General features: G+C 43.3%; 1 protein-coding gene across 1 annotated transcript in view; it reads left to right on the top strand.

Moving 5' to 3' along the window:
- The window catches only part of ERC2 (ELKS/RAB6-interacting/CAST family member 2), an 868,752-nt gene that overhangs the window by 53,904 nt on the left and 787,013 nt on the right, over positions 1-27,835 (top strand). The gene's annotated exons all lie outside the window — the stretch shown is intronic.

Below are 27,835 nucleotides of genomic sequence, written 5' to 3'. Positions count from 1 at the left end.
AGGTCCTGTAGACATATTACAGTAATGCACAATTATTTTGTTTATACTTTCAGTTTCTGAATTTATTTACATCTGGGTTAGCACATGCATGTTAAATGGTTTTGTTAAACCTTAATGTCTCTTTCACAGGTTTAATGTTATGTTAATATGTCTGGCAAGTGGAAGGCTTTTCACTATTAAGTCACTAGATTGCTCCTCCCAGCACCAAAAGATTTTGCCATAGAAGTGGAATGTTTTGGGTTCAGTCCTGAAAACATATTATCATAGTACTATTTTACTACTGTGAATCTCTGTATTGATTTTGAGATGTGGACTTGAGGCAGTTTGCTCACTGTGGTGATGCTGCTATCAATAGCCTGTGTTTGCAGGAGTAGACCCTTCTATTTATTTACTTTTTAAAATTTTCTGGAAATCATTTGAGGCATTATCAAGTTCATTAAAAGTTAAACCCCCAAAGTAAAGTAAGGATTGAAACCTTAAATAAAGATTCTTTTTGCTCGCCAGCCATCATTTATGTTCAAACAGTATGACATGATATGGGATGTGTTGGCTGGTATGTTACCACACAGTAGGTAGGATGCTTGGCAGAAGTGGTGGCCCTAAGCAGGGGGAGCTGAGTGCTCCAGGATACATCTAAACCTAAGTACCCACCGCTGTCTGAGAAAATACAACTTTGCAGCCTACACCTTCCTTCTCCATCTGCAATAAATACACCAATCTTCTGCATTTTGCCAAAACTTTCACATCTCTTGTGAAAAGACACCTTCAGTCTTCCCAGTGGGCACATCCATTCTCTCATGCTAAGATTTTATAGCCTAACCTAAATCCAGTATGTTAGACTTTGAACATATTATTTTCATAAAGCTTTTGGAAGATTAATCACAAGTCTCAAGGCAGAAAGCTGCTGTCATCCTGTGTGGCAATATCCCAGCACTATAGATGGGATATAGGTGTGGCAATATCCCAGCATGATTTGTCATATTGACTATGTCTACACTTGCCCCAAACTTCGAAATGGCCACGCAAATGGCCATTTCGAAGTTTACTAATGAAGCGCTGAAATGCATATTCAGCTCTTCATTAGCATGCGGGCAGCCGCGGCACTTCGAAATTGACGCGCCTCGCCGCCGTGCAGCTCGTCCCACCGCGGCTCCTTTTCGAAAGGACCCTGCCTACTTTGAAGTCCCCTTATTCCCATGAGCTCAATTTCGAAGTGCTGCGGCCGCCCGCATGCTAATGAAGTGCTGAATATGCATTTCAGCGCTTCATTAGTAAACTTCGAAATGCGTGGCCATTTCGAAGTTTGGGGCTAGTGTAGACACGGCCGTTATGTTTGTTAGAAAATTGCTATCTCTGCTTGTTTCTAGTTTTCCCACTTTCTTGGGAGGCACTTTAGTCATTATTTGAGAAAAGTTATTACATATGTTTGAATCAACAGCTTCATCAGGGATAGAGGAGAGAAATAAAGACCCTACTATACTTAAACCCTGTTGAGTGTTACTTTGGTTAGCTGCTCCAAGAGACTACCTGTCCTTCATTTAAAAAAGTAAAACACTTTTTCAGTGTATCTTTTAAGAGGCAATTCACTCAGTGCAACAGCTTCCAGGACCTTGAGGTATTTCAGGCATGGCACTAAGCCCGATTTATCTGCTACTCTTTTTAAGGAGGTTGTTCACAGATATACTTCCAGTATTTTAACGATCAAATAAGCTGTTTTCAAGCTAAAGTATACAGCTTTAACATTTAAAATCAGAGCAATTTTTGGCCTGGCTAACGATCAGCATCAACAACCATGGGCTCAGCACCCATTCATGTTTGATGCCTCCTTCACTGTTTCCTTCCATCTTTCCCTGCTAGTGCAGAGTGGTTTAGGTTCTGTAGACTAACTCCACACCAATCTACTATATCATCTGCCCATTCTCTGTGGGGTCTGCCTCTCCTAGTTGAACCATCCATTATGCCGAATACCATGGTCTTGACTTTTTTGCTCATCGTTCTTTCTACAGATATGCACTATTAGCTCTAACTTGCATTGTATAACCTTCTTCTCAGTATCTTCCTGTATAATTCCTCATTTGTGACCACTTACATCCATCCTATTCTCAGGATTGTTCTATAGCAACTCTGAAACACCTATATCCATCTCTTTGACTCTTTTGTTATCACCCATGTTTCATATCCACACAAAAAGCTGCTGAATACACACATTTTCAAGACGCTCAGCTTTGCCTGCCTAAACAAACCAATATAGTCCCTTCAGTTTTGCTTATGTAATTTGGCTGTTGTTATCAACCCAGTTGTAATATAGCCACTATGTTTCTCATGTCTGGGTCTATTATGATGTACTTCTGAACTCATGCAAAAAGCAAATGAAGTCATAGAAATCCCATATTGAGTTCAGGGTTCTAAACTACCAATACCAATATAGGATCGCAAGCAAATCAAATATGTAAGTACTGACTCCAAAATTCTAATGGGATGAAAGGTATGTTGTTTTAGAGTAGGTTGATTATACACATTTATTTAAATGAGATGTCTGTAAAAGGAAGTCATTTAGTAGACTAGATTTGTTTTGTGGATAGTGTTAAATTCCATTTGTCTAACAAAAGACGTATAATTTATGGTCTTGTCTAGCTACACATGATGCACACTGATACTAATGTTTTATTTGTGAGCATTGGCTGAATATACTTGTGAGGTGTTTTTGAGCAATATTTAATTATTCAATTATACCCACCCCTGTATCTATTACTAACAGAAATGAATAATTTATATGGACTCTATTCAAAACCCATCAATGATATAAATATGTTTTAAGAACAGAGCTACCGTAGTAAGTAAGGTCATTAATGCATGATATCTCGTGGGCATGTCTATCAGTCTGTGCTCCAGACGTTCTTTCATTATTTCTGATTGCCTCTATGAGGGATTTATCTTTAAAAAAAAATTGCTGCTGGGAGGACAGCTCTGTCAAGTGCCATAGTGACAATAAAACTAAATTGGTCCTCAGTAAATTTAAAACAAATACAATTGGACAGAGTGTGTTTGTTCTTTTGACAATACTTGCTTGAACACCAGAAGCTTGCAATCCTTAAACAAGAATTGCTTTTTGACTAAGTTAAATGGCCACTCAGTATCCAAACTGTGAGCAGTATAACCTTTTCTGGAATATGATAAAGGAGTGTGTTTTGGGTTTCATAATATGTGCATTTTATTCAGGTACATCAAATTTTTGGTACTTCTCATTCGTTAGGATCAATATTATCTTCAGCAACAAAGTTTTTTTCATGTGGTCATCAGTTATGGGCTATGTCTACGCTTGCATTACTCTTTTGAAAGAGGAATGCAAATGAGGTACTGATTTACATATCTTGCACTTCATTTGTATAATCTCTTTCCAGCAGATATTCTTTCAAAAGAAAAGAAACCCTTCTTCTTGAAACAAAATTTGCAAATCAATATTTTAAATAATTAGAAGCCACACTGACCCTTTCTTTAGAATACACCTACCCTTCCTTTCTTAGGCTATGTCTGCACAGCAGGGTTTTTGAGAAATAACTTATTTCAATGTTATTTCTGAAAAGAGTGCTCACACTGCAAGAGCATTTTGAAATTGAGTGCAATAGGCACACTAGAGATCCCAATTTCAAAATAAGAGCAATGATGGAATGTATCCCTGAATGCCAATTAAGTCATAAATACCTCTGCTTAGAACACAGAGTCAATTTTGAAATTGAAAGGTGTGGGGGGGGGGGCGGAGTTGGCCAAAGTCGTTTGTTTTAATGGAGTTACTATTTCAGGTTAAATGCCCTATTGTTTCAGAATAATAAGCTTTGCAGTGTGGATGCAAGGGCTTTTTTTCCCCAGAAAAAAGTGCTCCTCCCCCAAAATCTCACCTCCCAACCCAACCTTTAGCAGAAAAAGCTCATGTTGTTATGTCCTTAAGTGAGCATTGCCTTTGAGTCTGCTGGAACTCTGGATCCTTAAAGAATAGAGGAGACATCAGTATGGGCTATGTCTACACTAGCACCCCCCTTTTGAAAGGGGGATGCTAATGAGGCACTTTGGGATATGCTAATGAGGTGCTTCAATGAATATGCAGTACCTCATTAGCATAATAGCAGCCATGGCATTTTGCAAGTGCTGCTTTCAATTGCACGCAGCTCATCTACATGGGGTCCTTTTCAAAAGGACCCCACAGATGTCAAAATCCCCTTATTCCAATTTGGTTGTAGGAATAAGGGGATTTTGAAGTGTTAGGGGTCCTTTCGAAAAGGACCCCAAGTAGATGAGCCATGTCGAAAGCAGCACATATTCATTGTAGTGCCTCATGAGCATCCCCCTTTCAAAAGGGGGTGCTAGTGTAGACACAGCTATGGAGTTCTACTGTCATGTGCTGTGCACTCTGTGCCTTGATATCACAGTTAATTTGTTGGCTGTTTTGTCAGATGCTTTCTGTTTTGTTTTTTTCCCCTCCACCTTCATGGTGGAGAGGAGCACAAGTATTAGAAACTGTGACGTGTAATACAGAGAAGCATTAACTTTCATGGGGATTTCTGGATTAACATATGCTGTTTTTTGGGATGTCATGTCTAGAGCAGGGAGATCAAATACACTGGCCACTCGCTACATGTGGCATATAGGGCACTGTTGTGGTGAATGTTGCTCTTGGAGTAGGTGGGGAGTGCCGTTCGCCTTCTCCAGACACATGCCCCACTGCTTGGTGGGAGAAGTGTGTGGTGGCAGTGACCCAGGCGGTGGCCCAGGCGGCGGCTCTGATAAGTCCCTGGCACTGAATTTAGAATTGGGTTGGAGGTCTGGCTCTTGGGGAGAGGGAGGGCATTTATTTAGGGAGGGGGCTGGAGGTGCCTGGCTCTGGGGCAGGGGGAAGGAATTTATTTAGAATGGGGGTGAGGAAATGTGGCAAATATGGAAAGATGACAAGCAGCAGCCCTTAAAGTCACTAGGAAGAACATCTATAGGCCCAGACTCTTTGGACACTTGAGCAAGAAAAGTTGTTTTAAGAGATTCCTAGTATAGAGAGATTCCTAGTATAAATTTTCCATGGTTTATGGGGAGTCTCCACTGAAGCACAACTGCAAGAGGGTGGCATAGACACCTCCATTAACTCTATTCTAAGGCTAAAGCCATGCTACAGTGGAAGATTGACATCGACCCCTGTACTCCACACAAGAAGGATGGAAAGAGGATGCATATCTGTGATAGGATGGTGTCAAGGCTGTTCCCAACTCTGACATTTCAAGTGCAGCGGGTGGGGCCCATATGAGACCTTAAGAGACCTCCGGACAGAAGCCTGCAGTCTGGACATAGCCTTTGAGTGCAGTTGTGATAAGACTGAAATGGAGTGGAGAATGAATGACTTTGACTTCAGTGGCAACAGGACCAGGGCCTTAAATATGTGGGGGTCACTTACTAGTTTTGCCACTAGCCCATATGACTGCACCATTATGACTAGTGAGTACATTCAGAGTATTTAGCACTGTGCATGTGTAGAAAGACAGAGGCTCCTTCCCCATGGAATTTACCATTTGAATTGCGCCTACAAAAGACTAAAGGAGAGGGGCTGTTGTGAGATCTTATTTTAGGGTCTTGGGCCATGTGAAAATAGATGAAGGCTGTTCTGTGTTGCATTCACTGGGTAATGGACTCAAATGGAACATTATAGGAGCAGGGAACTCAAACTGATATATCTGGCCATACTCTTTTTTTATCCAGCAGTGCCCCCTACACCAATGCTTTTCAACTGGTGTGCCATGTCAAAGTGTGCTGTGAAGTTTCATCAGTTTCCCTTTGCATTCTTTCCAGAGTCATCCTGGAGGCAGGGATGGACAACCCCATGGTAGCTGGGGCTCAAACAGCAAGGCTGCCTGAATCCCTGCTGGTGTGGGGTTCATCAGTTTCCCTTGCAGCAGCTCTGCAAAGAGCCACCAGGAGGAGGGCAGCAGTTGATGACCACGCACCAGCCTTGCTGCCCAAATCCCAGCTGGCATGGGGTTGGTCAGTTTCCCCCATGGTGACGCCTTGCAGAGCCACTGCAAAGGAGAATGCTGATCCTGCATGAGCCTGTTCATGGCAGGAGGCAGCTGAAATGCTGTGGCAAGGAGGGAGGGCAAGAGCTTGTTGGAGCTGGGATGTGCTTCAAATGCCTCATCCCAGGTCCAATGGACTGGTGGGGCTGGTTCATGACCAATCCATTCAGCTAAAAAAAGTGGTGTGCCACGGAAAAGTTTGTCTTATTGAATTGTGTTGTGTTACTGAAAAGGTTGTGAACTGCTGCCTGACACCACTATGTATGACATGACATTGCAGGGGAGAAGATAACCAGTCCTGTGCTACCCTAGCTGTCCAGCTATTTAAGCCATGTTTTGAATTGGATTTTGTTGATATGACAGGACAAATCAACCAGAGCAGAGACAGAGTTTGTCCCTTAATCTTTAAACAAAAATCCATTTACTTTTCTTATTCATAAATCTTCTCATGTTTGTTAATTATATAGGTCATTAAGCAAAGGGTTTCTCCCTTAGACCTTCCTGGAGATTCTGCTGTGGAGTCATAATGATATATTTTGACTTCCGAATAACTTCAGTTACGGTAGAACCTCTATATAATTTAATTGTATAGATAGGATGCCATGAATGAATGTCTGTAAAGGGTTAAACTCAGAGAGGGAGAGTTCTCTATTGGTGAGCAGCTGGGTGAGCTGGTTGGAAGAGAGAGGGATTTTTTGAATTGAAGCAGGTGCCTGCTGCGGAGTCTATTTTGTGTGGCTGGTGGAGAGAAACAGAGATGTTTAGGCCTGAGCAGGGCTTAAGAAATGCAGTAAGTATCCAGACCACAAGGACATCTAGGAATACAGATACGTATGTAGAAGAAAGGAAATGGTTAGTCAGATGTGATCAGGTCATTGTTTGTTTTGGGTTAGGCTGGCTGACGTATCCCCTTGTACACTGTAATTTCTAAACAGAATCCCAAGGAAGTCATTCTCTGTGCTTTTATCTACCTTTTTTTTTTTATTTAGTTGCTCTGTAATACTTAGTAACCAACTATGCTTTATCATGTAAACCTTTTGTTTTCTTCATGATTCACCTTTTTTAAGGCAGTGACTTTATTTCGTTATTCCTAGAGAAGGATCTGTATATAGGTATGCCTAAAACAGAAACGTCAGCTTTCAGGTTGCTTCCTAATTCCTCTTTGTTTTCAAGATCTCTTCTAAGAGGGGGTTAACAGCTTGGGGTTACTCCACAAGGAGATATCCCAAGTGTGTCTTCCTGCATTTTAAAAAGGGGTTTTCTCACTTGGGTGTTGGCAGCTACCTCCCAGGGTCAGGGAATCTGTGACCTTGGGAAGCTTTTAAGCAGAAGCTTATAGAGGTGAGGTATTTTTAAGGTCTTTTGCAGTCCCCTACTTTCTGCACTTGGAGAAGGAGGATCAGGCTTGACAGAGGAGTTGATAAAACTGTAAAGTACATATAATTAAACAGTGAAATAATTGCTATACGCATAGTGCATAAGTTGCAGTATGGTGTACTGCCTTGCTTTCTTGTCTTTCAAATCACTACAAAGTAATATCTAATGTAGTAAAGGCATCTGAATGAGAAGGGATGTTTATTTTTTGCAAGCATAATTTTTGTTATGTGATTTATTTATTTTTTTCTCCCATTGGGGAAAAATACTTTGTAATATTGATTTTGGTGACATATATTGAGCTGTTTTTCTTTATCAGAATATTTGAGGTGGAAAATATTGTTTCCTTGAACATGAAATGCTTTGTGTAGATGTAATGTGTTCAACAAACTTTCTTTGACTCACAAGCAGAGTTCTGACAGAATCTTGCCTGGTTCTCTGGCAGGTTGCTGGAGAACCTGGGCTCTGGGACAGCCCTGTGATGCCAACGTCTCTAGGCTCAGTGCAGTGGAGTTGGGGTGTGAAGATCCTCAGTGCCCCAGCTCTCGTTGGTATTTGGCTCTTCCTTGGATCTGCAGCAGAGAATCTTAAGCCCTCAGAACACCTTAAATAAGGCCTTCCATACTCCCTATTGCATAGCCAGGCTCCTGGAAACTGTGGGGAGGAGTGGTTAGCCCTGGTAACCAGCTGGTTCCAGTGTCTGGAAGTCCTGGAGTCCACCCTGAAGACTGCAGACTGTGGGAGATCCTGGGAGCCTTGTGAATTGTGTGGTAAAACTGACAAGAATCATGTCCTGGCTTGACAAGGTCCTGGCTGGGATGATCCAGTTAGCGATGATCCTTCTTTGTGCAGAGGGCTGGACTCAGTGACCTCCTGAGGTCCTTTCCAGCCCTAGGATTCTATGGATTTCAGTCACTAAGTGCAGGTCGCAGGAGATTATATTGTTTTGGAAACACCATGTGATTGTGTTCCCAAAGCACTTTTGGGGGTATTTTCCAATTCACAGGAAATTTTCTGATAGAAAAATCATCTGTGAAACAGAAATCCAGAGTTCTTCGAGTGGTCCCCATGGGTGCTCCACAATAGGTGTCGGGCTCGCCCGGCACCGCAGATCGGAAATCTTCCAGCAGTTTCTCCTGGATCGCGCACGTGCCGGTGTGCGCCGCCCCCCTGCGCGCCCCCGGCCCTATGCGCGATCCGGTCCCCGCCAGTTCCTTCTCAGCCACCATCGGCTGCAGACGGAATCCACTCAGGCTAAGGCCAGAGTCAGATTACTTAGTGGTTTTTTTTCCACGTGTAATTTGTTGTTTCGGTTATTAAACAAAAAAAAAAATGAAAAAAGAGAGGAGCGGAGAAGAGAAGAGCGGACGTGAAGGCCATTTAGGCCGCCTGCTGCCCCGCAGGCCAGTGATCACTGTTTGGGGTGGAAAGGCACAAATTAAGTGCTAAGTACCCTATTAACAGTAAAGGACTCACCGCAATGGCCTCTTCAGGTTTCAAAAAGCGGGAGTCATGCCGTGAAGCTATGCCGGTCTCCATGGGGCATAGCGAAGGCATCCGACAACTGGGGGAATTACAGCTTACCCAGACGCGTTCTCACTGTGCTAAGCTCACAGCCAGGGCCAGAAAGGACAGAGCGATGAGGAGTAAAATGCTCTTGTTGATAAGGCTCTCCAGCCGGACTTGCTGGAGAAGCCTCACCCAGAAGGGCCCTCTGGGTTGCATAAGAGGAGGGCAGCTTTTGTCTCTCACCCCCTCAGCGCAGGAACAAAGGAAACTCCCTGGCTTGATCCTTGCTGTGCGTTTGCAGTGAGCAGGACGAGCGGAGCACACAGCCACCAGCCGCATACTCAGGCAAGCGGCAGCGCACGTGGCAGAGGCTGAGCCTCCGATGATTCAACAGCCGGCACGCGCGGTGCCTAGAGTATGAGCCAGGCAAGCGCCGGAACCGGCGGCACCGCCACAGGCGGCACAGACCCCTGCGGCACCAGCGGTGCAGGGCTGCCGGGCACGGAGCCTGCAGGCACCGAAGGGGGATACCTGCGTGGCACCGCAGCTGACGGTGCCGAGCGTGGCGCTGACAGCGGGGCCGAGATCCCCAGCACGGAAGGGGGCAGTGCCGGCCCCACAGCGGAGGAGCAAGGCAACATCAAAAACCCGGCACCGCAGTCCATCTCTGGACAGGGCTGCATTGCTGTTAGCACCAAGCCCTCCCCCTGTGATATACACGCCGCACCGAAGGCCTGTGTCTCCACTGGCCCATCCGGAAAAAAAAAAAAAAAACCCACCTCCTTCTCCATTCCTCCAACCAATGTCACCATGGCTTGGGCCATCTTCACCATTTCTGGGATTGGATCCCCTGGTGTACTATCACAAGCCAGTTTCACCTCTATCTGTGTCGTCGCGGAGGTCTCACTCTCCCAGACATCGGGGGTGCACACCCCGCGAGTGGTCTAGGTCTCCATCCCCGGACGCTTGCCCTTGCTGCCATGGTCGTCCTTATCAGGCTGGACACAGACAAACCACAAGCCTACACCCAGGGGCAGGTCCCCCACCTGGCCACTCAATACCCCCATGGGCACTCCTGATCGGGGATGGAAACACAGTTGTCTAAAGGGGAGTTAATTTTAGAACCCCGAGACTTTTCTTCACGATCCTCCGGCGAGCAAGTGTATCATCGACCGCAGGAACCCGAGGGTTCGAGGGAGGTGTACCTTAGTGGTTCCTCCTCATCCTCCCCAGATGAGGCCATGGCCCCCGGGGACATCTCTCCCCCGGATGACTTTAAACAGTTTCAGGAGCCGTTTAGAAGGGTGGCTTTCACGCAAGACATTCAAACGGCAGAGGTGCAGGAGAAACATCACAAACTCCTGAAAAATTTGAGACCCCCGGCTTCATCCAAAATTGCTATTCCGCTGGACGAAGCCATTCTGGAGTCAGCCACTACCACATGGCAGACTCTGGCCTCTGTTCCGCCTACGAACAAGAGAGCGGATAAGAAATACTTCGTCCTGGCAAAGGGCATGGAGTTCCTCTTCAGTCACCCACAACCAAATTCTTTGGTGGTCGGGTCATCCCAGCAGAGGTCAAAGGCTTCTCAGTACAAATCGGGGGATAGGACAAAGATGCTAAGAAGCTAGAGCTGTTTGGCAGGAAGGTATATTCCTCTCCTATCCTACTATTGAGAATGGCAAATTATGGGCACACTTAGCAAACCATAATTTTGATAATTACTGCGGGCTTACTCCCCTCATGGATTCACTTCCGGAACATAAAAAGCTGGTGTTAAAGGTGATGGTTCAAGAGGGCTACACAGCATCGCAGACGGGAGTCCAGATCGCCCTGGACGTGGTGGACACGGCGACACGTTCAACGGCTACAGCAGTGGTCATGCGTAGAGAATCCTGGCCCCAGACGTCGGGTATCTCGAGGGACCTACAGGCGAAGATCATGGACCTTCCCTTTGATACACAAAAGCTGTTTGCGGACTCAACCGACTCGGTCCCTCACCCCACTAAGGACTCAAGAGCTACACTTAGAAGCTCGGGCATTTATACTCCCCCATAGAAGAGGGAAAACTTTTACCCTCAGCAAAGACTCTACGCTTACAACCAGAGCGTGCTCAATATCAATGGGGCTATGACCAAGGGCGCTATCAATAGCGGCAACAGTACAGAACTCCTAGGCGACGTTCTTAACAAAGCTGTACGCCCTCGGGTCAGGCCTAAAGGCAACAAGTTTGATGGGTAGGTCGGGGGCTGCACTATCAATACCCTCGCTCAATGCCACTCTCATTTCATGTTCCATCATTGCCTCAGACCATTCCACTCCCAATGGCAAAAAATCACCACAGACATATGGATGCTGGAGATCATAGCCACAGGTTACGCGATCCCCTCCCAGTCGCTTCCACCGACGAAGCCTCCCACCAGGCCTCACCTCAGGGACGCTGCCACGAGGTGAGGCTCAAGCAGAAGGTGACTCACCTTATGTTCATAAGGGCGGTGGAAAGAGTGCTGGAATAATTCCAGGGGAAGGTTTGTATTCACACTACTTCCGACCAGAGAACAAAACAGGACACTGGAGGCCATCTTAGATCTTCAGGGCCTCAACAGTTACTTGCGTAAGCAGTGGTTTTGGATGATCACAGTTGCCTTGATACTCATGGCACTGGATGATGGAGACTGGGTTGCAGCACTCGATTTACGAGATGCTTACTTTCATATAACAATCCACCCGGCACACAGATGCTTCCTCCGCTTCACGGTTGGCCAGGAGCGCTTCCAGCACAGGGTTCTTCCGTTTGGCCTCTCCTCGGCCCCCAGAGTCTTTACCAAAACCCTGGCAGTGGTATCAGCCTACCTGCACAGACAGGGGGTGTTTATTTTTCCCACATCTGGGCAACTGCCTGCTAAAAGGGACCTCGAAGGCAGAGGTCTCACGCATGATACTTGTCACAGCGGACACGTTTCTTTGCTGGGCCTATTCATCAACCTCGCAAAGTCAAAGTCCGAACCCACACAACATATAGAGTTCATAGGGGCACGCATAAACTCTATCACAGCAAGGGTGTACCTACCCGACGCCTGCTTCCGCGCAATCAGTTCGCTGGTGCAAGTCATTACATACAGCCCCACGGTGCCAGTCTTAACATGCCTACAGCTGCTGGGCCACACGGCGGCAGCGACGTTTGTGGTACAGAATGCCAGGTTGCACATGTCAAGCCTGTAGCATTGGCTGGTGAGCGTTTACAAACCGGCATCCCACACTGTCCACAGGGTGGTGTCGCCCACAACAGAGGTATGTAGATCCCTGGCGTTGTGGGAAAACCCCGAGAATCTGCTAGTGGGGGTGCCTTTTCACCAACCACAAATTTCTATTTTTTTCTTACTATCGACGCCTCCCACATAGGATGGGGAGCGCACATCAGCGACAAGGTAATGCAAGGGCTGTGGTCCCCTGCGGAACAGACACTGCACATAACCATGCCGGAGCTCAGAGCAGTGTTCAACGCCTGCAAACATTTTCCAGATTACCTACGTGGCAAAGTAGTCGGGATTCAATTCCGACAATACCTCCACTATGTTTTACATCAATGGACAAGGAGGAGCACTATCTCGTGCCCCATGTGCGGAAGCAGTCCAATTGTAGAATTGGTGCATCACCAGCAACATAACGTTGAAAGCCTCGTACTTGCCAGGCACTCACACCGTGAAAGCAGATCAGCTGAGCAGGCGCTTTGCAATCACGCACGAATGGCAGATCTGCTCCGATCTGCTACAGCGTATTTTTCGTACATGGGGGTTTGCCCAGATTGATCTGTTTGCCACAAGGTCTTGCACAAAGCCAGAAGGGAGAGAGCTCGCATGATACTCATAGTCCCGCTTGGGATCGGCAGCAATGGCTTCCCTTGCTTTTGCGCACGTCGGACCGCCCACCGCTCCCTCTAATGGTGGCACCGGACTTACTCACGCAGGCTCAGGGGTCCTCAGTGCACCCGCACCCTCAGGGTCTGCACCTACAAGCATGGCTAATCCATGGCTCAGCTCTTTAAAGAGCATGTGTACAGAGGGAATACAACAAGTCCTGGAACGTAGCCGAAGGACCTCCACCAGGAGGACTTACAAGCAGAAATGAACTCGATTCACACCCTGGTGTTCCGCCAAGCAGTTAGCTCCCCTTGACGTTCCTATACCTGTAATACTAGAATACCTATTGGACCTCAAGAGAGGCGGGTTTTCTCTATCCTCGCTAAAGGTCCACCTCGCTGCTATATCAGCCTTTCGGCATACAGAGGAAGGGCCCATGGCATTCGCCCATCCTATTGTTACCAGGTTCTAGAAGGGGCTGGTAAACCTGTACCCCCCTCGGAAACCGTTTCCACCATCGTGGAATTTGGACTTGGTGCTCAGCACACTATCGGGTCCACCTTTTGAACCATTAGCCACAGTTCCCATACGTCTCCTTATGATAAAAAAAAAAACAAAAAACCAACCTTCCTCCTTGCTACTACGTCAGCCCTCAGGGTGAGCTCGCTCGCGGCAGTGATGGCAATGCCGCCCTGCACAGTATTCTCAAAGGAGGCGGTAACCTTAAGGCTGCACCCAGCCTTTGTTCCAAAAGTCTCTTCGGAGTCCAATCTTAACGAGCGAATAGTTTTACCCTCGTTTTACCCGAAGCCTCACAGCTCTGGCACAGAGGTACGCCTGCATCTCCTGGATGTGAGGAGGGCGTTGGCCTTCTACATAGACAGAACTAAGTCCTTCCGGAACGCGGACAGGCTCCTAGTCTCTCTTGCTCCCAGGTCAAAAGGAGAAGGTCTCTCTTCACACAGAATCTCTAAGCACATTGTGTCCTGTATAAAAATGTGTTAAGAGCTTCAAACTGCTCCTTTGCTGGCCCCGCCCAGGGCTCACTCCACCAGGGCGGTGGCAGCGTCAACAGCCTTTTTCAAGGGCATTGCATTAAAAGACATCTGTAGAGCGGCGACCTGGTCTTCCTATGACACCTTCGCCGAGCATTATGCCCTGCCTCGGGTATTCGAAGTGGATACCCGTCTGTCGACAGCAGTCCTCTCGGGGGCAAGCTGTACATGAACTGATTACCCACCTCCTTACTTGGGTTAGTGCTGGGTAGTCACCTGTTGTGGAGCACCCATGGGGACCACTCGAAGAAGAAAGAGAAGTTACTCACCTGTGGTAACGATGGTTCTTCGAGATGTGTCCCCGTGGGTGCTCCACCACCCGCCCATCCTCCCCGCTTCGGATCTCTGTCTGGTGTGTTTCAGGAGCATCCGAGGTGGTTGGTCAAGGAACTGGCGGGGACCGGATCGCGCACACGGCCAGGGGCGCGCAGGGGGGCGGCGCGCACCGGCGCATGTACGATCCAGGAGAAACTGCTGGAAGAATTCCAATCTGCGGTGCCGGGCGAGCCCGACACCTATTGTGGAGCACCCACGGGGACACATCTCGAAGAACCATCGTTACCACAGGTGAGTAACTTGTCTTTTGTCAGTTTCAGAGATAACCCTAATAATTATCATATGATGTCTTTAATAGTAAAGTCCAGATGTCATTGAGACAAGCATTCTCTGATAATATCTACGAGATTTGGTTGGCAACATGAATACTATGAGTTGAGAGCAAGATAAGGATGTGTATGGGAAAGGCAAGTGTGCAATGTGTTGCTTGACATCGCACAGTTGCATCTATGGCTATAACATGTGGGAAAGAGTTGGAGCGGTGCTGAATGTGGTTCTTTTTGGGCAGCATAAGCAGTAGTGGACAAAGTATTAAATTGCTGTTGCCCACAGTAGTGTTAAGTTCTGATATGGCAGGGGTGAGCAAACTTTTTATGTTGGGCCCCACTTTTCATCCCTGTAATTACCAACCCACTCGCCAACCTGTCTAATGCAATCCAAACCAATGGAAATTTCACTTATGTTCATATGGGGAGAAAAAAAAATCCTTTTTGGCACAGATAAGAGAGTAAATATGCAGAATGTAAAAACTTTATTAATTGGTAAATAAATGTGAATATACAAACAGAAAAACAGTTGCATATTTCAATATTTTATGAGATGATGAACCTGAGACCTAGCAGCCAATTGTGTTACGCCACCCTTATGGAGTTTCATGCTCCAACTGAGGGGTACTGCCCTACACTATGCGCACCTCCGCCATATACGGCTGTTACAAAGAGAAGAGGTATTATGAGCATGGACTGTTGGGGAGGGAGATTTGTAGAGGAGCCAGTTGCAGAATTGTGCTTGACTACTTTAATGAAAGTGGGGCGTGGACGAATATAGAAGCAAAGCAAAGATCACATCTACAGCTTGACATCTGTGGATATTCCTTATCTTTTGATGTGGCTCTCAGGCTAAAACTCCTATTTAAGCCATTCTGCTCTGCACAGCTGGTGCTCTTCCAGTCCCATGAGTATGGTGTGCCAGACCAGTATCTCTTCTCAAGCCATATGAACTACTTTTGAGGCCAGACCATTGGGTGAAGTTGAAGCTGTTGTGAAATTATTTATAGCTGGGAGTGCATGTCTATCCTTAATCACACACTTTTTTTCTGTGCTGTGTCTGATTAGTAAAACAGCACAAATTTAAAAAGTAAAACATGTTTTGTGAACATTTTATTAATAAAAGGTCTGTGTTGCATGTTTGCTATTTCTGAAACAGATTCTTAAAACAGGGAGAACAGACAATATACCTTAGGCTTCTTATTGACAGAAAAAGAGAATACAGATAGTTTAATATTCAGCACTAGGGAGTGCAATCAGCCAGTAAGGACTCCATGCTGAGCACCCTCGATATCCGCTTGCTTCGGTGCATTTGGCACTCAGGAGGCGCCCTGCTCTTAATACACAGATGGGTATGGTAATACTTTGATATTGTAATAAGACTGCTATGGATCCGATTAAAAAACACCAAAAGCAGGAAAATTTCACTATTAAAAGACTCTCCTCCTGGGTAATAAAACTGAACAGCACAACATTAAGAACACCTGTGGTTTAATATTTATTTTAATCCTTAACTGAATTTTTATGTTATTTTGGGTTTTTTCTTCCATCTCTATTTTGATATATTTTTTTGTTGGTGGCAGGGAATACAGAACAGGTTTTTGTAATCTTGTTTAACATAATTTTGTTAGTGCTTAAAGTTCATATTCTCAGGTATTGCTGTAACTGAGATTTAGTTAGACAGTCATTGCGTAGTACTGTATGCTAAACAGTAACACGTAACACATTTGTGGAGCTTTACCAACCAAGTGGTGGATATGGGGGTATTAATTTGTTGTCCATTATTATCAAATATATGGCTGTGGCCAAACTCGGCCAAAACTTTGAAATGGCCATGCTAATGACCAAATTGGAGAATACTAATGAGGCACTGAAATGAATATTCAGTGCCTCACTAGCATGCTGCTGGCTGCGGCACATCAAAAGTGCTGCGTTTCGATCGCGTGCGGCTTGTCTACACAAGGGTCGTTTTTGAAAGGACCCCGCACATTTTAGCTGTGTCTACGCAAGCCCCTTCCTTTAGGAAGGGGCATGTAAGTGAGTGAGTTCAAAAGATGCTAATGAGGCCCTGCCATGAATATGCAACACCTCATTAGCATAATGGCAGCCATGGCAATTTGAAAGTGTGGCTTTCGAATTGCGTACCGTGGAGACAGGGATCTTTTGAGAGGATCCGCCAGTTTTCGAAAGCCCCTTCTTCATGTCTGGTGTTAGGAAGAAGGGGCTTTCAAAAACTGGGGGGTCCTTTTGAAAGGTCCCCATCTCTACAGGTGGCGTGCAATTCGAAAGCCATACTTTCGAATCGCCAAGGCCGCCATATGCTAATGAGGCTCTCCATATTCATGGAGGTGCCTCATTAGCATCTTTTGAACTCGCTCATTTACATGCCCCTTGCGAAAGGAAGGGGCTCATGTAGACACGGGGTTTGAAATCCCCTTATTCCTATTAGCTGATAGGAATAAGGGGACTTTGAAGTCTGCAGTGTCCTTTTGAAAAGGACCCTGTGTAGATGAGCCGTGTGCGATCAAAATGTGACACTTTTGATGTGCTGCGGCCCCCAGCATGCTGATGAGGCGCTGAATGTTCATTTCAGCGCCTCATTAGTATTCTCCGATTTGGCCATTAGCATGGCCATTTTAAAGTTTTGGCCAAGTGTGGCCACAGCCTAAGTGTTAATATGTTTTAGAATGTTCATGAACAATACTGTTAAATATGTTTCAGTTAGAGACCTTGGCCTTCACTCACTGCTCAACATCTTTTATTAACCTTCTAAAGAGTGTTGCTAAAGCTTTGGAGGAAGCCATGAAGTCCTTATAAAGGAACCATGCTGCTCCAGAGCCTATATTTCTAGTTAGTTGCTTTTCTGGCCCTTATCATTATAGTGTCTGTGCACCTCAAAGTTATTAATGAATTTTTTTTCACCACACACCTGTGAGACAGAACTATTAATCCTAATTATTTTAGAGATGAAATTGTGGCACAGACTATACTTGACTGTGAGTGAACTTCAAAATGAAGTCAGATCTCCTGTGTCAAAGGCCAGTGTCCTGTGTAGTAGGACTTCTTTCCTAAGCCATGGGAAAGGTATCACAGACAACTCTGCACTATCAGAACAACAAGCAGTCAAGTAGCACTTTAAAGACTAGCAAAATCGTTTATTAGGTGAGCTTTCGTGGGACACACCCACTTCTCTGTTACAACTCTGCACTAATTTTTCTTCCTAATTTTCCATGGAGCAAAATGTGGGATGATGTGTGACTCCTCACTTTGGTTAGCTGAACAAGTCCTTTTTAACCCATGGTTGAATACAAAATGTCCATATATAAAAAAGGTCATTTTTAGCATAGTGCAGATCTTCCCTTAATAGCAATAAGAATTATGCAGGTACTTTCTATGGGGCGTAATAGACATTCAGTTTTACCTTAACTAGTTATTTAGTGGTTCAAACAGTGTGTGTAGGAGTATGGGCTGTTGTATATTGTAGGTATATGATATGCCATAAATGCCGTTTATCTTTGTGCCATCTGCCAGCATTGCTCTGAACCATTTTTATTCAGCCATTACTGAAGCTGCTCTTAAAAATCATTGAATCCAATTGCAGAAATTGCAACAGTGGAACATCTTGCAGTTCTCTCTGACTAGCTGATTGACAGTAAAATGGCAGAAGCTACCAATAGATTGTTGTACTGGTGAGCACTCTAGATTCTTTTTGTTCCTCTGTTTGGGGATAGTTTTCAAATACATCAGAAAATGTGTAGCCTTTTTTAATAATAAAATGTTTATCTCTATGTGCAAACCAGCTAAATGAAAAATTCTGTGTCAAGTATTTCGTGGAGTGCCTGAAAGACTGACACAGTGGATTATATAAAATATTAAAAGGGGAGGAAAAATACTTTTGTTAATTCCTTAAAAACGAGTAGTGTCAGAGTTTTGTCAATCTTTGTTGCACACATTGTTATATTTTAGAGAGGGTCTGGGGACTAGTAACAGGCTAGAGCACCTACAGGTCACTGGTTCAAATCCATACCAATGTGCTAACAGCCTACATTTGCCAGGATCTGTTTGATAGTCTGTGTAAAATGAGCTGATGTCTTGTTCAGTTCTTAACTGAAAAATATGTATAGCACAATGATCATATTCAGCATTAACTAGCATGTGTTAGTTTGCTCTGGTTGGAACATTATCTTAAATTCTTTCAAGTTGGTACTTGCAGTTCTGGTTGGGACAGAGAAGAGGTAACCTTATTTAGCTATTTTACTTGATTTGTGGATAATAATTAGCTTATGACTTTGTATCATTAATCACAAGCTAGTAAATTATTTTAAAAAGTTCTTGTGTGGTAAAACTATAGTTAGTTTGAATAAAAAATGGTGTATGTTTTGGTTAGCAGTAATGTTGGCCTTTCATGTGAGTTATGGTTAATATCTTTATCTGAATGCATTTAAACAAAGAAATAGTTCAGACCCACAAAATATCACTCTGTATTTGAGCCATCTCAGAGTTTAGGTACCCATTGATATTACTCCTTTTTACTTTAAAGGCAGGGCCAACTTGCCTTTTCATTTGAAGTTCCTGAATGCTTAAGGTATATTCTTCTTTGATTTTGGGTTTCTAATTTTAACAAAAAGATAAAACTGTGCAAGACTGTTGATCCTATTCTGGCAATACTATAGATTGGAAAATGAATAGTCAAGTTTTGTGTGATTTCTCTTAATATCTAAAATACTTTATACTCATTTATGAATAAGTTGGAGAATAAATGTTTAGATTTTAGAAAGCAGTTCATACTATTAAAATGTTTTCAATACTGGGAAAAATAGGTACTCTTAAGAAGGAAGGACTTGGTTTAGGCTATAACGTTGGGGTTTTATGATATTTAATGCCTCAGACAGAGAACGGAAAGGTTGTTTTAGGAAACATTGATATAAAATACAAGAAAGTGTTTTGGTTAGAAATCTGACCATGATTTTTTTTCACTGTTTCTTTCTCTTTGATCCTTATTTGTAGAATATAGATTTGGTGCCATCTTGTGGGAAAGTTGCACAGATGCAGCTTACTTATTTTCTTATTCAGGGTACAAGTGGCATTCAAGCCTCAAAGTAGATAATGTAGATGAGTCTGAGAGGGGAAAGTATAGCTTTAATGAAGTTATTCTGAAATCTAAGTGTCCTGTCTTCTGAAAACATGTTTTAGTCTATTTTGTGGAGTTGATAAATCAGAGAGATTTTCTTTAATAATCTCTCATTCATGTTTTAACTCAGGATGAGACATCTCCAGATAGTTATTGCAGGATTTGGCACATTGTTTTTCTCTGTTGGCTTTGTGATTGGAACTGCTAAAACCACTGTATATTGGTCATCTTTATTTTCTGTCTGTAACAGAGCACACAGTGATAGAACTCCTTTTCAAATGATTTGAATGGAAACTGATTATGTATTGTTCAGCTATCATAACTATTGTTAGTTTCAGCAGAAAAGAATAAGAGTTTGAGCCTAAAGAATATTCTCTTTTGTTATTTTGTCTGATAAAATATATGAGGGATGTGCTGTGATTGGTGCTTGAACCATCACTTATTTTATTTCTGGATCACCACATTTTTAAAATTGTAATTTCTCCCTCTGTAACATCAATTCATGTGTTGTCTAATAACTAGTAACAGATATAGGAGGAAGTTTTCAAAAGCATAGAGTTAGGTGCCCAATTTCAGTGAAAGTCAATGAGTTAAACATCTGATTGCCGTCTATGCCTTTGAAATTCTTCCCCAGAGCGCCTGGTTGGATACTTTTGCTGGTAATTAGAGAGCTTTTAGGTTAGTAGTGCAGCACTGAGATTTTGTACCTAGTATAGCAAGGTTGTGACATTTGCGAGTGCAACATTTGCAAATTCAATTATTTGCATATGCCGCTTCCCCGGGGCTCCAAGGCTGGGACTGCTGGTCGCTGCCACTTCCTTGGTTCCCCAGGGTGGCGGGGCGGAGTGCTGGCAGCCTCCACTTCCCCAGGGCTCTGAGACCCCTGTATTTGTGAAAATCAACATTAGTGAAGTTTCTGAACACTGAACCCCCGTGAATGTTGCAACCCTACTGTATTGAAGTTCTTCATAAGTGTCACTCTGACTTTCTATCTGTGGGGTAGCTGTGTTTGTCTGTATCTGCAAAAAACAATGCACAGTCCTGTGGCACCTTATAGACTAGCAGATTTTTTGGACCATAAGCTTTCATGGGCAAAGACCCACTTCATTAGATGCCTGTTTTTAAAGGGACAGTCTCATATGTAAGCCCTCCTGCTGGTGTCATGACTCTTTCTTAAAAACAGGCAAATTGTTACATATTTTCTTTGTTCCCTGCTCCCATCAGTATCTGCAGGTCCTGCTGCTGGCCAGATCACACCGTCCACGTGCCCAACAGTGGTGTTGGTTGTGGGGATCCAGGGACTTAAAATGATGGGGGTTGGTGGGTAAGGCTTGCATGGGGCAGAGATTCAGCACGCAAAGCCAGCCACTCCCACTGCTGGTCCATCAGCACAGCCCTGCTGTCTGCCAGATCTTGGCCTACAGCGCCCCATCAATCTATTTCAGGTCACCATTGTCTATAAACTACAGTGGCTGGGGCGCATAGGCTGGCATCAGGTGGCAGCCAGTTACATGTCCTCTCTGTTGTCCGCCCATCATCCAGTATGTGCTCCCCATCTTGCCGTCCTCTCTCTGCTTTGCCTCTTCACTCACCCACCTCCCACCCCAGCCCTGGTACTCTCCCATATCCCCTCCACTGGGACACATCCCACCTCCATTGCTGTGCAGAGAACTAGCCCCTCGTCAGAGTGCTGAGTTCACCAATAGCCTGGCTAATAGGCTCCTTCCTTCCTTCCCCTACTGCTTGTGGCTGGGCTGTTGTCCTGGGAAAGCCTAAGACTCTCCAGCAGGAGATGCTGTCTGGGAGGAGCCAAGCACTGCATTTGCCAAAGACCTGCTCAGCACTGACTTGGGAAAGCCTCTCTAGACTGCCACTGAACCAAGCTCTGGAGCAGCAGGAGGAGAAGAGATTTGCAGCCTGTTCACTCCCTGATCCTTCAGGTTCCGTAGCAGTCCTTTTGGGCAGGGGCTTAACAGCCTCTTCTTTTGCTTGCTGGGTCCTCTTGCAAGACAATGTGAGGCTGCTCCATCTCCTATGCATCCTTCCCTTCTGAGTTACCTCTCTGGCCAGGCTTTGTCTCTCCTGAAACTACTGCAGTCAGGTTTCCTAGGCCCTAGTGTGCAATTCTTAGGACTTGTGGATATGGGTTAAGTCAGAGGCTAGCAGAACCCTGGTAGTATTAGTTACCATTCAACATTGTGCAGGAAGGAAGGGCTGATCTCTGCAAAGACATAGGCCACGTCATCCCTCCCCTGCTTCCCTGTGGCTAGAGGAAGTTCCCATTTTGTGCCTCCCACATAGTGCTGAAAGGCTGCTCATGGCCACATTCTGTGGCAAACTCTGGCATAAATCCGGGGAAGGGGGGCAAGTGACTCCAAATGTGCCTTGGAAAGTCACAGTGACGGGTACTGTGGGAGGCAGATCTGTCTGTGGGGGTTAAATCAGTCATGGAAGGCAGAGAGAAGCAGGCAGGGAGGGTCTAGAAGGTTGGTCACACCTGCCCCCACCACCCATGGGAGAGCACACGTGTGTGTTGTTTCTCCCTGTATGAATCCTAATGCCTTAAATATAAGAAGATAAATAAAAAGAATCCAGTATTGCAGTATTTCTTTTTTAATGGGGGTTTGGTGAACTGATGTTGATTTGAAAGTTTATACTGCATAGCTCTGATCAATTGCTGTTCAAGCTCCTTGAGTCTGAGTAATTTTATCAAGTGTCTCATATGCATCATCGGGAAATACGGTCATCCCTATTCAGTACCACTAACAATGTCATTTAATTATATCTACTGCCTTGAAGTACTCCCAAGAAGACCTCAGTGATTGAGCAAGCTTTTTTAATTGTAAAAGTCCCTTAGGCTTATTTCCTTTATTTTGCCCCTTTAGCCTATAGACACCGAATTAACCCTCATTATGGTTGAGGAAATGTATGCATATTTCTCTTGGCTGAGGATTGTTTTGGCTGTGTCCATTCAATGTGAAATTGAAGGCTGCATAGAAACTACAGCTTGAACAATAAGCAGTAGCCAGCCTTTCTTATATAAAAAAAAGCTGCCAAGAGCACATAATCTCAGTCCCTTTATTCTGCTGTTTCTTCTTCTGACTGTGGATATACTTCAAGATTATTATTGTAATTAATCTTCAGGGTTCTGAATGGTTTATTGATTCAGTAGGAATACTGAGGATGATCCAGTCCAGAGTCAAAATCTCAGAAGCAACAGTTACAGAACTTTCTATAGAGGTCCCTTTACTATTGAACTCCTTAAAGCAAGATGCCAGAATGACATTTAGGAAAAATACAGATGTCATATTTCTTCAAAACATTCCTGGAAGCAAGAAGACTGAGAGCAGCCCATTATAATTTTGGAGGGGCATATAATAATTTGCATTTGGTTCCAAGTTGTTAGTGATAGTGGGTTATTTCAGTTTTATTGAAATGTCTGGTACAGTTTTACAAATCTACCAGCATTTCTTCTCAGCATTTATTTTATCCAGTCTACTTCCCCATACATTTATGGTAAGATTTATTAATTTTTCACTTTGTTACCATTTTCCAAGTATACTAATAGGATCTGTATTTCGTTTGAAACTATATTTAGATGCTGATTCCTCTTTGAAACATTCTCATGATTGAAGCAGTATGAATGAAGGCAAAAAACAGAAATTAGTTTCCATTGGTTTCAGTTTTTAAGGGCTATTTTCTCACCCAGGTAATGTTTTTTCCCCTTGATAGGGGCAGTAATCTGAGGGTTTTTTTTTAACTGTCTTTCTGTTCTGTCTGTGGTGGAAGAAACTAAATCTTTTTCTCCTTGACAAAGTGTCTTCAAGGTAGTGGAACAAATCCCAGTTCATAGGATGTTGTTCAAGAAAGCGTCTGCATTTAAGTTTTTTTTCCAAGGACCTTAACAAATATCATATTAAACATTCCCAAAGTCACACTTTAGGAGAAAAACACGAAAAAACAAACAAAAAAACCAAACAAACAGTCAGATAAGAAAGTATTGAAAATTACGTGTCCATGTGTATCTTCAGTTTTGCAATATGATCTTGATTGCTCTTATTAATCTCTTTTAGTTAAGTGGTTTGCTGAATCAGTGATTGGAAAAAATAAGTCCTTTTCATATGCATAATCTTCAATTTTATGGGAAACAGACCTCTCAAGCACTCTGAATGTTTTGCACATTCCACATCCCTTTGGCTTTAGAAGTGGTTGCATTAGGCTATGAATGTCACCTTTCTGGTAATGGTGGCTCTTTCCCTTTCTTTGCTTCTTCCACTTGAGGCTCCCCCCCATTGCTTGTTGGATTATCTTAGAGAGCCCTCCCCTGAGTAACCAGATGCCTGGTTCACATGCCTTTAGGGTTGTCAGGTCCCTGGCATCAGGCAACCCTAATGACTTCATATATTTTACCTTGAAATAGGTGACTCCAACCTTCAGCTCTGAAGCCACAAGTGGCTGTTTAAGGACTTCTTTGTGGCTCCTGACACTATAATTGCAAAGTTTAAAAACAAACAAAAAAAACCCTCTCTGATTATTTTGGATAAATGGTGAACATCTAGAAGCTCCAAAATTGAACATTTCATACCTAAATAGCATATGATATGTGATCTTGAAATGTTGGATAACTCCCCCTTTAATACGTGCACTGCATTGTTGGACATGATAGTCTATCTATTGTTTGATCAAGTTGCTAATAAAGTCTTGATTTGGAAAAGGAAATGGAAGCTTGTGTTATTCCAGCTGTGAAGGGGAACACTCATTTTAAGAAAGAAAACTGAAATGAAATGGGAGGTAAACCTGGCATAATTAACATGGGTTTGGGAGTGAAAGTCAGGAAGATAGTGGTACAAACACATGTAAAGTGTGAGGAAGTAGTATGTGTAAAAAGTTTTTGTGAATGTCCTGCAGTAAACATATATTGCATTACAAAGCATTGTGTGCATGCTGTTCTTAAAATAGGGATGATAAAACATATGGGTTGACCTTATTTATGAAGGACAGTCTTGTGTTCATGTGCATTGCGGTTCTTGAATTATTGAGTTTTTACCAAATTTGAAAAAAAAAAGGCTATTCTTGCTATTTGGTTGCTGACCCCTGCCGTAGAAGGAAGGCAAATATAATTCCTTAGGTTTTACAAAAGGGTTATTTAAAAAATTGCACTGTTGCTTTTCACAGAACTGGAAATAGAATATCGGTCTCTAATATGACAGTCATGGGTCTTATTCGTGAATCTCACTGCTTTTTTGCTTTCTGCTCCAATCACTAAACAACATTCCCCTGCATATCCACAGATAGGTTCTAGGAATTTTGATCTCCAAATTTCTTGAGCTGTCGAGATTGTGTAAAATATGCCACTTTCCTTCTAATTCCTGGCCACATGAAGAATATTATAGGATGAGCATCTCTACTCTGATACGCTCTTGTTCTGCAACATCCATAGTCTGGCATAATTTTAGCTAGCTGGATGGTCACTTATCATGGGTCTGGCCAAGTTTCCCATGATCCCATAAAATTAGGTTATAGCCACCAGTTCTGGCTCTCAGTGTTCTGTGACATTATTTAGGTCTAATTTATCCCTAGATGTTTTCCAAGAGCCCAGTAAGCAGTGGAAGTGTTGGTAATGTGCTAGAAAATATTAACCTCCCATTGACTGGCAAATTTTCTCGTCCAGCACCGGTCAGGTCCTGATGATGCTGGACAAGAGAGGTTCAACCTGTACTAAATACAGTGCAGTCATCATTATATACCATTTTCTTGCAGTCAACGCATGTTAGTGGCGCCCAGAGAGAAGGGGGCTGGAGGTGTGGAGAGTGGTACAGGCCAGACCACAGCACAGCACAGACAGCAGCACAGTACAAGGGGAAAAGACCCCAGAGGATAGTGGTGGGTGAAGAGGCCCAGAGAAAGAGAGCTGTTGTTGGGCAGGGGCAGAAAGCTCCACTGGCTCCTTCCTCCCCTAGTGTCTCTGGGCTGGAGTCCAGGGCAGTAGGTAGGACTGGACTGCCGCCCACCACTCTCCCTGGTAGGGATGACCACTGGGATAGGGCCGGAGCAGCTTGAGGGTGGTGGTGAAGGAACCTGCTCCACCCCAAATTCAGACTGGCCTGTGATGAAAATGGCTTGGTAAAGGGAGACACTTGCCTTTGGGAAGTCCCAGGCCAATGAAGGGGGCCTCCCTGAGTCTCTGAGGCCCACAAGGAGCTGCCCAGAAGCTCAGGACCCTTTAGGGACGTTCAGGGGGTCTGTCACACTATGTTTAGAAATCTTACATCGGTACCTTCTTTGTCTTTTGTCAGATCTGCTGTGAAAGTGTTCTTAAAATGAACAAAATATGCTGGATCATTATCTGAGATTGTTGTAACATTAAAATATGTGACAGAATGCAGGTAAAACAAAGCAGGGGACATACAATTCTTCCCTAAGGGCTACAGTTAAATACTTCTTGGAACACACACAAGGAATACAGTTATTAGTTTATAAACTAATTGAATGCATTATTTTTTAAAAAGAGCATCATCAGCATGAAAGCATGTACTCTGAAATGGTGGCCAAAGGATGGAGGCGCATAGAGATGTTTTGCATATCTGGCGTGTGAAATAGCTTGCAATACTGCCACAGAAGTGCCATGTAAATGTCCGTTGTCACTTTCAGGGGACAGTATAAATAAGAAGCTGGCAGCATTATCTCTGTCTCCTGTGAATGTAAATGAATCTGTTTTAGGAATTGACTGAACAAGAATTAGGACTGAGTGGACTTGTAGTGTCTACAGTTTGACATTGTTTTGTTTTTGAGTTCAGTTATGTACCAGAAATTTCTGTATTTGTAAATTGCATGTCCATGATACAGAGATTACTATTACTTTTGTTTCATTTTTACAGTGCAAATATTTGTAATAAAATACACAAAGTGATCCCCGTGAACTTTTTCTGTGCTGTAATTGAATTAAATATAACTGAAAATGTAGAAAGCATTCTAAAACATTTAATGCAATTCAGTGAGTATTTTATGGTTTAACAGTGTGATTAAAACAATAACTGTTTAATTTTTAAAGGTGTGATTAATTTTTCAGTTAATTATGTGAGTTAACTGTAATTAATTGACTTGTTTCTGACTATTATGGGAAGTTGAGGAGCTTCAGAAAGTGCTTCAGGATTGAAATACATGATTCCATGTTTACAAATTATGTGAATTTCACTGATATATTTTCTGAGATAGAAGAGCTTTTGTTTTAGATCATATGACTATCTAGAAGTTTTTGTTTGTGTTTTTTACAACATTTAGTACATTTTTTAAATAATCATGACTATATCAATGGGAAGTAGCAACTCCTGTGAAATCTGCAAATAATCTGACGTTATGCCATAACCTAACATAATTTGGGACTATTGCTTGTGATGAAATGTAGTCTTTATTTAGTGAAATCTCTTATGGACTCTGTCTTCAGTAAAGGCAGCAAGGTTTGTCAAACACTGAATAAAAAACCACTTTATGCTGGCAGTGTGTAGTAGTTACAAGAATATGTAAAGGCCTGTGTAAAAAATATATGCTAATCTGAAAAAAAGCAGTCAGATCAATAGACGTTATCTTTATTCCGTGATGGAATTACAACTTTTGGAACACTAATGTATCCATTTGTACTACATATATTGACTAGAGTATGAAATAGCATTAGAGTGATATGTTTAAATGCTGGTGCTGTACTGTGTAACACAGTTTTTTTTTCTGTTGAAAGTACTTTATGTTGAATTCAGTTCTTTCTTTGCTTGCATTTGACGTTTCTTTATGTTGATTTTGCTTCATTTTTTCCATTTACCATGCTGTTCAGTTTTTGGATGCCAGGAGAACAAAGGTTTGTCCACTATTTGCAGTCAACTTGTTTTGCAAAATTCATTATTGCTTATTGTTCAATTTTTGTTTGTTTGAGATGCAGTAATCCTGTTTACGAAGTTGTTCATAGGTTTCTTTGAATAAAGTAAATTAATTTCTATAGTGATCGCTATGATTTACACTATAGCATAAAAAGTCCCACTGATAAAAGTGGATGACATTTACTTTTAGTGTATGAAACAACTCAGGAAACAAGGGATACTGAGTCTCCAAGTTTTATAGGCACAAAATGTACTGTGTCACTTTGAGATTTTTGCAACAGTTCACTTTCTCTTCATGGCCTCACATTAGTAAATATTTATTTTACCTGTAACTGACACTATTTTGTGTGTGTGTGTTTTCATCCATGTTTTATGTTTGTCCAGTA

This window comes from Carettochelys insculpta, chromosome 11, assembly GCF_033958435.1.
Source record: "Carettochelys insculpta isolate YL-2023 chromosome 11, ASM3395843v1, whole genome shotgun sequence".
NCBI classification, from domain to species: domain Eukaryota; kingdom Metazoa; phylum Chordata; order Testudines; family Carettochelyidae; genus Carettochelys; species Carettochelys insculpta.
The sequence above is the reverse complement of the archived record's forward strand: the minus strand, read 5'-3'. Positions and strand labels throughout refer to the sequence as shown.